Below are 10,658 nucleotides of genomic sequence, written 5' to 3' on the forward strand. Positions count from 1 at the left end.
ATGTCTTAAGAGGAGGACTTCTGCTCTTTCTTATTATTGAAAAGTTGTATTAGCTTTATTTTAGTGTGTGTGTGTGGTTGTGTGTGTGTGTGTGTGTGTGTGTGTGTGTGCTATGTATGTTGTATGTAGGGGAACTTTCTGTAGTTAGTTCTCTCATTCTCTGCTGTGGATTCTACAGACTGAACTCAGTTGTCAGCCTTGGTGGTGGGCACTATCACCCCTGAGTCAGTCTCACTAGCCTGGCTCCTTTATTCTTGATCCTGAGTAGATATGCTCAGCGTAGAGCAAGCCTATCAGAAATTCACCTCACATATTCTGTATTTGGAGGATGACCCAGGTTTATATGTTCTAAGCACGATTTAAAATGTACTTCTGACAACTGTCTTAGTTAGGGTTTATGGCTATGAACAGACACAATGACCAAGGCAACTCTCATAAGGACAACATTTAATTGGAGCTGGCTTACAGGTTCAGAGGTTCAGTCCATTATTGTCAAGGCAAGAGAGCATGGCAGCATCCAGGCAGGCATGGTGCAGGAGGAGCTGAGTTCTACATCTTCATCTGAAGGCTGCTACTGGAAGACTCACCTCCAGGCAGCTAGGGTGAGGGCCTTATAGCCCATGCCCACAGTGGCACACCTACTCCAACAGGGCCACACCTCCTAACTGAGCCATTCCCTGGGCTGAGCATAGACAGACCATCACAGCAACATTTCTTGGATCCTTTTTTCTTCCCATGAGCTATTCAGTTGCTTATCGCTGAACACTTATTGGTTCACAGGTCAAGTTTGTCTCTCCAGCTGGAGTATAAAAGTGCCCTTGAGAAGTTTCTTGGGATAGCCTGGAATGTTCTACAAATAGACACTCAATGAACGATTCCTGGTGACTGGAAGGCCTTCAGAAAAGTGAATTTACTTACCGAAGAAGGCAGATTAATAACTTGTATTAGATGAGAAAAAAGATGAACCTCTGGTTCTAGATACTCTAGATGAAAGGAACTAGGGGATTATGCTTAAATGGCTTCTGTCTGCTAGTAGGAGTTTTGTTTATCTGTTTGAGACAGGGTCTCACTGTATATCCCTGGCTAACCTGGAACTCACTATATATGTAGACAAGGCTAGCCTGGAATTTAGAGAGCAATCAGCCTCCCCAGTTCTGGGATTAAGCACGTGCATCACTATGCCTAGCCTAATGGGGGCTTAAAGGCTTCTTTAATAGAAAGTGGTTGTTCAGATAACCTCAAGTTCTGGGTTTGTCACCAGCAAAGAGTGGGGCAAGCTTTCTCTACTGAGCACATTATATAGACAGATGATAAAGGACAAAGAAAAATTAAGATCTAAATTTCATCTTTTTTAGGTTTATTGCGTGTTTACTTATGTATGTGTGTGTCTGTCTCTTGCAGAGAACCTGAGTGTGGTTATGGGCAGCTACATCAGGCAGCTCCCAAGAGGCTGTAACTCCAGCACTGGGGACTCTGATGATGGCTCTGTCTGGTCTCTATGGTCATCAGCATACATGAGGCATATACTTACACTGACACACATAAACACACTTCAAAAAAATTAAGCTTTTAAAAAGTCCAATATTCCATGAATATATTTTAAAAATATATAAGTACAAGACTGTCTTAGGGTTTCTTTTTTTTAAAGATTTATTTATTTTATGTCAGTGCACTGTAGCTGTCTTCAGATACAGCAGGAGAGGGCATTAGATCTCATTAGATGGTTGTGAGCCACCATGTGGTTGCTGGGATTTGAACTCAGGAACTCTGGAAGGGCAGTCAGTACTCTTAACCACCGAACCATCTCTCCAGCCCTGTCTTAGGGTTTCTATTGCTGTGAAGAGACACCATGACCACAACAACTTTTTAAAAAGTGGCTTATTATTTTTATGTGCATTGGTGCATTGCCTACATATATGTCTATGTACCAGATCCCCTGGAACTGGACTTATAGATAATTGTAAGTGCTATGTGGGTGCTGGGAATTGAACTCAGGACCTCTGGAAGAGCAGCCAGTGGTCTTACCGCTGAGGCATCTCTCCAGTCCTGACCAAGACAACTCTTTTTTTTTTTTTTTTTAGATTTATTCATTTATTCTATATAAGTACACTGTAGCTGTCTTCAGATACACCAGAAGAGGACATCAGATCTCTTTACAGATGGTTGTGAGCCACCATGTGGTTGCTGGGATTTGAACTCAGGACCTCTGGAAGAGCAGTCGGTGCTCTTAACCGCTGAGCCATCTCTCCAGCCCCCCCAAGGCAACTCTTATAAAGGAAAACATTTAATTGGGGTTAGCTGGTAGCTTCAGAAGCTCAATCCATTACCATCATGGTGGCACTCATGCAGACATGGTGCTGGAGCAGCTGAGCAGTCTACGACTTGATCCAAAGGCAGCAGAAGCAACCATGTGTCACATAGGAATTTTCAATAGGGCATAGCTGTGCATATGAGACCTGCCCCCACAGTGACACATTTCTTCCAACAAAGCCTCACCCACTCCAACAGGGGAAACCTAATAGTGCCACTCCTAATGGGCCACGCATTCAAATACACGAGTCTCTGGGGCCATCTCTATTCAAAGCACCACACAGACCAAATAACCTTCCCCCTTCTTTTAGAGAGAGTCTCATTATGTAGCCTTGCCTGACTTGGAAATGCCTATGTAGATCATCAGACTTGCCTTGAGCTCACCTATGCTCCTGCCTCTGTGTCCCCTTTCTTTATGGAATTCACGTACCTCATCATTTGTGTGTGTGTGTGTGTGTGTGTGTGTGTGTGTGTGTGTGTGTGTGTGTGTTAGTTTGTTTTTGTTTTTGTTTCTCTGAGGCTGGGTTTCTCTCTGTATCCTTTGCTGTCCTGAACTCCCTTTGTAGATCAGGCTGGCCTCAAACTCAGAGATCTGCCGGCCTCTGCCTCCCGAGTGCTGGGATAAAGGTGTTCACAACCAGCACCCGGGTGATTATTTAGTTTTGAGGCTGGAGAGATGGTTCAGCAGTTTAAGAGCACAGTTATTCTTGCAGAGGACCCAGGTTTAACTCCCAGCACCCACGTGGTTGCTCACAATGATCCGTAACTCTAATCCCAGGTATTTAACTCCCTCTTCTGGCCCCCACAGGCTTTGCATGACTGTGACACACAGACACACCTGCAGGTAAAACATACACATAAAATAAAAATAAAGCTTAAAATATTTAGTCTTGGGTAGAGAGATGGCCCAGCAGTTAAGAGCACTGGTTTCTCTTCAGAGTACCCAGGTTCAATTCCAAGCAACCACACAGCAGCTAACAACTGTCTGTATTTCCAATTCCAATACTCTTTTCTGTACAGACACACATGCAGACTAAATATCCACACTGATAAAATAAATAAACCTTTTTAAACGTTTACTTTTATTATTTTTATAAATGTGGTGTGTGTGTGTGTGTGTGTGTGTGTGTGTGTGTGTGTGTGCGCGCACGCGCGCGCGCACGCGCGCGCGCACGTGTGCACGAAGAGCTGATTCCAGAAGTAGAAGTGGTGAGCTGTCTGATGTGGATGCTAGGGACTGAGAGCATTACACGCTCTTAATTATTTAGCCCTCTCTCCAGTCCCACAATTAATCATTAGTTTGAAAGGCACAGGCACAGGTCTGGTCAGGCAGGGTAGTGCAGGCTCGTAACTCAGAACTGAGGAAGTTGAGCAGGAGGATCTTGAGTTCAAGTCAATGGGGGCGACATAGCAAGACACTGCTAAGGGGCGGGGCAGGAAGGAGGAGGAAGAAGATCATAAATATCAACCCTGGGGGCCAACAGAATTGTTCAGCGGGTAAAGGTATTTGCTGTCAGGTTTGCCTACCTTAGAAGATAACTGACTTCCACACATTGCTCTTTAAATGCATGCTAGGGCATGAGTTCACCATCTAACCCCAATAAATAAATGAAATGTAATAAAAATATTTGGAGCTGGGAAGATGGCTCTGTGGCTAAAGTGCTTGCCGTGAAAGCATGAAGAACTGAGTTCTGTTCCCAACACCCACATACGTTTGGCATAGGAATGGGCAGTGGTGGTGCATACCTTTAATCCCAGCCGTTGGGAGGCAGAGGCAGGCAGATCTCTGTGAGTTTAAAGGTAGCCTGTTCTACAGAGTGAGTTCCAGGACAGCCAGAGCTGTTACACAGACAAACCCTGTCTCAAAAGCAAACAAACAAACATTTGGCATAGAGGCGCACATCTCTAGCTTCAGAGCTCCTGGTGATGGTGCTGAAGACAGACAGTTCTAGCCAGCCTAGTTAAAATGGTTCCCTGAGAGACCCTGCCTCAAAAAATAAAGTGGAGGAGAAGCTACAGAAATAGCTTAGTGATTAGGGGCACTTGGCTTGAGTCCCAACACCTACACAGTAGTTAATGAATATATCTATAATTCTAATTCCAGGAAATCCCTCTTCTGACCTCTGCGCATAATAAACACATGTGGTATACAGGCATATAAAAAGGCAAAGGGCCACAATCATTAATTTCTAAAAAAATAAATAAGGATCTGGATGTGGTGGCACACATATTTAATCCTAGCACTCTGAAGGTAGAGGGAGGAAGATCTCTGTGAGTTCAAGGCTAGCCTGGTCTACATAAGAAGTTCCAGGCTAACCAGGACTACAATCGTAAGATCCTGTCTCAAAACAGCAGCAGCAACAGCAACAAATAAGGTGGAGAGTCACAGAGAAAGGCCCTGGACGTTGGTCTCTGGCTTCCACATGCGCACACACACAGGCAACTGCAACTTCACTGAGCTGTACAGAGTGCATTTACACGCGTGAGTGGATCTGCACTGTTGATGCGTGCACAGCCACATCAAGGACCCCTATGTCTCACCTCAGACATGGAAACAGCAAATCCTCCACCAGCTCAGGCTCAGGGTAATGGCAAAGCCCTGGGCAAAGAAAGAATATTGACTGTACAGAGAGTATCAACCACATCAACCACAGCCAACCCCCACAGGATGACTTCATCCTGAGACGCCCATGTAAACCGCCCACTGAAACTGGGTAACATGCTCCTTGTTCAGCTGTACAAAATAAATGGTCATTCCTCAGCTCAGATGTGTACAATAGACGCACTGAGTTCCCAGGCTGCCGTGGCAAGTGTGGCTCCATCACAGAGGACGGCCCACACGACCCCAGCCTCTTTGTTGGTGTGTTTGTAAATCTTCACTCCCTCAATTCCTTCAGTCCCTAGTGGTGCAGAACACAGCAACCAACAAGAGATTTAACTTCTCCTGGCCTTCCGTTTAATTACATTTTAAAAGCGTTGTCACTTCTCCTACCTCCTACCTCTTAAGGTACCTGCCCTGGATGTAGTTTTCATTGCCTCCTTCCTGGCTTCCTGGAGCTTCTTCTTTTTCTTAGATTAAAAATAGATTTCCCCCAACCCAAGGCCAGCCTGGTCTACAAAGTAAGCCTAGGACAGCCAGGGCTATTACACAGAGAAACCCTGTCTCAAAAGCCAAAAACAAAAAAAAAAAATCATAAAATATATTCTGATTATGGTTTTTCTCTCCTCCAAATCCTCCCAGATCCTCCCCCACTGACCCAGATCCACGTCCTTTCTTGCCCTCTTTTATTAGAAAACAATCTAAAAAAGACAAAAAGTTATAACAAAATAAGAGAAAAATAAGCAAACCTGAATAGGACAAAACACACAAGCAGAAAAAAAGCCAAGAAAGAAAGAAAGAGAGAGAGAGAGAGAGAGAGAGAGAGAGAGAGAGAGAGAGAGAAAGTAACACACATAGGCCAGAGACACTCATTGGCAAACACAGAAATCCCATAGAAACACAAAATTGGAAACCATGATATATAAGCAAAAGACCTTTAGAGTAAGAAGAGAAGAAAAGAACATGTTCAGTAAACCATTATGAGATCAAAAACCACCAACCAACCAACCAACCAAAACTAAAACCCACAGCCAAAACCTTCCAAAAATACTACTGGTTTGTTTTGTGTTTGCCAGTTACTGTTGGGCATGGGGCCTGCCCTTGCCGGCTGCTTGCTGTCACCGAAATAGACAAGTTCATGAAATCTGGGAAAGTGGTGCTGGTCCTGGCCAGATGCTATCTGGACGCAAAGCTGTCATTGTGAAGAACATTGATGACGGCACCTCAGAGCCCTTGTGGCTACAACTGACCGCTATCCTGGAAAAGTGACAGCTGCCATGGACAAGAAGAAAATTGCCAAGCGATCCAAGATCTGGTCCTTTGCGAAAGTTTATAACTACAGCCACCTCAGACCCAGCTCTTGTCAATGAGGATGCGTTCAGAGACCCAGCTTTGAAATGCAAGGCCAGGCAGGAGGCCAAGGTCAAGTTTGAGGATTGATACAAGACAGGGAAGAATAAATGGCTTTTCCAGAAGCTTCACTTTTAGGTATATTTTTTTGTTTTCATCATTAAAAATTTGTAAAAAAAAAAAAAAAAAAAAAAGAATAGTTTGTGTACCCAGTGAGCCTCCAATTGGATAAAAGTAATTGGCGATAGCTCCTGGGTTAGGGATGTGGCCTTTGTCCACTTCCACTCTAAGCACTGGGATCCTGTGCATGCTGCCACAGCCTCTGTGAGAGTTCACATGTCCCGCTGCATTTAGAAGGCCCTGTTTCCCTGATGTCCTCTGTCCCTTCTGTTTTCTTTCTTCCACACATTCTCATTACAGTGTCAGTCAGAGGTGCATTCCAGAAAGAGCAACCGCTCTGCCTTGACAGGAAGAGTAGTTCTTCAGCTACTACAGGTTTCCCATTTGACCTTGTGACATGGTAGCCTCAAGGACCTGGCTCATGCCACCGCTCCCAACTTCTCCAAGGCTTCACACTAAGTCCACTGGCTGTGCTGCTTGGCAGTGGCTGTGGACGGCTTCCCTTCTATCATCTCACCCCAGCTGGATACTCCTTCTCCTAACGCCAAAGTCACTCCTCCTGTTAGTTCTTGTACTCTATCATTGCCCTAGCACAGCATTCAAGAAAAGCGATGCACACAAATAATCTGGAATTTTTGAGAATAAAAAAGGCACACATGCTTGTTGAATGGAGCTGAATTTGATGTACCGATCTGAGTAACCGGGAAGCAGAGAAGGGAGGCTTCCAGAGTGATTCACAGCTGCAGGTGATCAAGTTTCTCCACAGTAAACATAAATCTTACATTGCTGTAAGCCTGGGGATTACCAGACTGTCTTGGAACAGCATGCAAAAAACAAGCACCCTCTTATGCTAAGTGAAAGCTAAGGAGTTACTATTAGGCCTGCGGAATACGAGGCAAATTAATAAAAATTACTTCTCTATCATTTGTAGAGTGCATCTACTTAATGCAAAACACAGACATCCTGCTTCATCTTCAAGCTTTTAGCAAAGACAAACAGAATATAGGTAGCTTAATTCAGACAGGAATTAGTACCTATTAAACTTTATCACACAATTAATAGGAAGGAAGAGTTTCAGTATATTTGAAATTATTTTGTTAAAACAATTCATGCATATGGTGCACACTATCAATGCCCAAAAGTAGGAGGCATAACAATACAGGAAAAATTTGTGGTTTCAAATATTTATGGCAAAAATACAAATGAACTGGGCATAATGACAAGCCTGTAAGGACAACACTAGGAAAATGGAGGTTGAGGAGTTCAAGACTAGCCTTGGCTACATTACCTCAAGTTCTGTGAGAGCCTGAGCTATATGACATCTTGTCTCATGAAACTAAAACCAACTGTCTTAGTTAGGGTTTCCATTGCTGTGAAGAGACACATGACCAAGGCAACTCTTAAAAGGACAACGTTTAATTGGGGCTGGCTTACAGAGGCTCAGTCCATTATCATCATGGCAGGCATGGCACTGGAGGAACTGAGAGTTTACATCTTCATCCAAAGGAAGCCAGGAGCAGACTGTTTTCAGGTAGCTAGGAGAAAGGTCTCAAAATCAACCCCACAGTGACACACTTCCTCCAGCAAGGCCATGCCTCCTAACAGTGTCACTCCCTGAGCCAAGCATATTCAAACCACACCAACCAAGCATACATGCATATCCTAAAATTCCAAGCTTTGCTGGGCATGGCGGTGTACAGCTTTAATCCCAGCACTCAGGAGGCAGAGGCATGCAGATCTCTGTGAGTTCAAGGCCAGCCTGTGTTTCAGTAAAAAATTTAAAAAAGGTTTCTTTTATCCTGTGCTAGCCAGCACCATAGGGCCACATAGGGACACATGGCATCTGCTGGATATTTTCATCTCAGTCAGCAAAGCGTCTCACCTGCTAAGCTCCATCCCATCTCACACTGCCGATGGCTACTGTCTGAGCCCTGCTGCAATCTCTGTGCCCATCTAGTTCCCAAGGCGGGTCGCTGCCACGCCAGCTTCATGCAGAGACCGCCAATCTCGAGGCTCTCTTACTGAGGACTCTGCTCACATTTCCAGCATCCACCCGCTGGTCCCAGCAGCTGTTACCCTCTTGTAACTCTGCTGATGCTCTGTTTACATCCCCAACATCTGCCCCCTAATAGTTATGGTATAAACTCCCAACAGCCCGTTAAAATCAAGACTCAACAAACTGCAACCCAACAATCAGATTTCTATGTTAAATTCTCAATCCACAATACATCTACATGGTAAACTCACAACCAATTGATAAGGATATAAACCGCCCACCTAGGTAAGATAAATTTGCCTACAGAAATCCATCCCAGTTACCTTGGCAATTCAAGACCACCTGGATCTGGGTCATTCTTCTCCATCTCCATCTTGATTCTCCTTCCTTCTTCTTTCTGGCCTTACAAAAGCTTTGTCCCCACCTTATTTTTTTACTGTCCAATCATGGCCTTGACCTAACTGGTGCTAGTCCTCACCTGCATATAGACAGCAACCTACACACCTGGTCTACACAGAGAACCCCAGGACGGTATGTAAAACTCTGTTACCAAACAAACAAACAAACAGTGTGTTATGTTGTTTATTCATATGGGCATGCAAGTGCGCTCTCCCCCCCCGCCCCCGCTTCTCTCTCTCTCTCTCTCTCTCTCTTTCCTCTCTCTCGACAGGATTTCTCTGTGTTCTTCAGCTAGCTCTGTAGACCAGGCTGGCCTTGAATTCAAGAGATCTGCCTGCCTCTGTCTCCCAATTGCTGGGACTAAAGGCATATGCTACCACTGCCAGGTTCTCTCTCTTTAAAGACTTTTAAAAAAAAAAATTGATTTTGTGTGTGTGGGAGCAGGAGCACCATGGCATGTGCTTGAGGTCAGAGGACACCTTGTGGGAGTTTTTCTATCCCTCACCATGGGTTGTGGTGATGGAACTCAGGTCCTCAGATCTAGCAGTAGAGGCATCTCACTGGCTCTGAACATGTTAATTCAGAAATAATACAATTTTTTAAAACTCCACAATTAGGTGTTGGGTTTTTATTGTTTTTGAAACAGGACTTCTCTATATAGACCTGACTGTCCAGGAACCCATTCCGTGGACCAGGCTGGCCTCCAACTCAGATCCATCTGCCTCTGCCTTCTAAGTGCTGGGATGAAATGTTTACGTCCTCAGTGCAGGGCCCATGACTAAGTTTTAAACATTTATTTTAAAAAACGGGTGTTTGCCTGCATATATGTGCATGCACACATAAAATGCCTAATGGAGTCAGAGGAAGGCATCAGATCCTTTGGAACTGGATATACACATAGCTGTCAGATACAAGATGGATGCTAGGAACTGAACCTGGTCATCTGCAAGATCAACAAGTGTTAATCACTGAGTCATCTTTACAGCTCCCCACAACTAGTTTTTAAGAGTTACCCAGTAGAAGCTAGGTATGGTGGCATAGGTCTGTAATCATAGGCCTTAGAAAGCAGAGACAGGAGGATCCCAAGTTCAAAACTAGCCTGGGCTACACGGAGTTCCAGAGTAATCAACCTTGGCTATAAAGTGAGATGTTCTTTAAAAAAAAAAAAAAAAAAAAAGGGTTGGGGATTTAGCTCAGTGGTAGAGCGCTTGCCTCACGGGCAAGGCCCTGGGTTCGGTCCCCAGCTCCAAAAAAAGAACCAAAAAAAAAAAAAAAAAAAAAAAAAAAAAAACAAACAAAAAAAAACCCCAAAGAGGAATATCCAGAAAAATGTCAACCATACCACATCAGCCAAAACTTCAAAACTTTCCTATAAGGATGTCCTTAGATTTTTTTTAAAAAGTGTAAGTCTCATTTCTAGTATTCCACTCATTATTTTGTACATTGCAAGTATTTATGTTTATTCTAATATTTCTTCATTATTTAATTGTCAAAAGCAGAAAATAAATCTGAGTAACAGATTGAAATAAGACTAGCTAAGAGTAGAAAACTTCTGTGGTGGCAATGACATTGAATGACATCTAATTCTGAAACTTTTTCTATAATTAGGACCCAAGACACTTATCTAAATCACACCTCTGGTCCTCATCATCCCCTCGCTGTGCTCCCCTCCTCTTTTCACACAGGGCCATGCTACTAGCCCAGGCAGTATGCTCTCAGTTCACCACCTAGGATTTAAAAAAAACAAACAAACAAACCTGCTACACTGGGCGGGGGAGCAAAACCAGGGCTTGGGCAAGCAATAGGTAGAGTAAGCAGAGAGACAGAAACAAGAAAAAAAAATCTTTGCTTTAAAGGTAGAACTGACTCCCCAAAGTTACCCTC

The sequence above is a fragment of the Rattus rattus genome, chromosome 7 (assembly GCF_011064425.1).
Source record: "Rattus rattus isolate New Zealand chromosome 7, Rrattus_CSIRO_v1, whole genome shotgun sequence".
NCBI lineage: Eukaryota > Metazoa > Chordata > Mammalia > Rodentia > Muridae > Rattus > Rattus rattus.